The sequence below is a fragment of the Phytophthora parasitica genome (assembly GCF_000247585.1).
Source record: "Phytophthora parasitica INRA-310 unplaced genomic scaffold supercont2.1, whole genome shotgun sequence".
Lineage (NCBI taxonomy): Eukaryota > Oomycota > Peronosporomycetes > Peronosporales > Peronosporaceae > Phytophthora > Phytophthora nicotianae.
Genome location: NW_008634126.1, coordinates 1,425,217 through 1,426,062, shown reverse-complemented (window position 1 = coordinate 1,426,062; position 846 = coordinate 1,425,217).

Genomic DNA, 846 nt, shown 5'->3' with positions numbered 1-846 from the left:
TAAGAAAAAGAAAGAGGCCGATCTAGCACAATGCGCTAAAGACATTGTGGCCGAGAGCAACCGCCGACGCGCCGATCGTGAAGCCGAGTTGTCCGACAGTGACGTGAGCGACGGAGTAAGCTACGTGTCTGCAACAGATAGCTCAACATCGCGTGGATCGAGAGCTCCATAGAGGACGAATACATTTTTGGCCGAGGTGAAGCGCCAGTAAAAGCGATACAAGGAGCAAATGGATATGAAAGTGCGAGAACTGGAACAGAAGCAGAAGCAATTTGATGATGGCCTTGCGTTCGAGAGGGAGCAGGCCCAAGCTAAGCTTCAGTTTGACATGGAAGTTCAGGCAAACAACCGAAACGTGATCCTCGAGTGTGCAAAAATTTTCAGTGCAGCGTTGGCCAACAAAGATTAGTAGACGTTTGTTTCGCACGAGATCTATTGCTACTTTTTAACACTACGTACACTCTAAATAAAAAACTACATTTGTGATCTAAGACTCAAGATACTCACTGATGTTAGGCGGTGGACAATTGAAGTAGTTGCTAGCTGTGTTTCCCCCACGAATGCATGTAATGCAGTTGGTCATCAGTACTCCAACTCGATACATTTTTCCAACGGGTTGCGTTCCGATACGTAGACTTGACTTAACATCTAATGCCTTCCAGTAGCTCACTATTTGAGCGTACGACCACTCCACGGAGACTCGGATCCGGCTCATACATGCGTTAATGTGTGTTTGCTCAGCAGTTAGGTTTCCAATAGCGCCTTCAAAAGGACTCACAATGACGTCGTCGTTGCCGTATGCACAGTCCCCAAACACTCGAAAACCGCGGAACCGAGAGTCCAAAC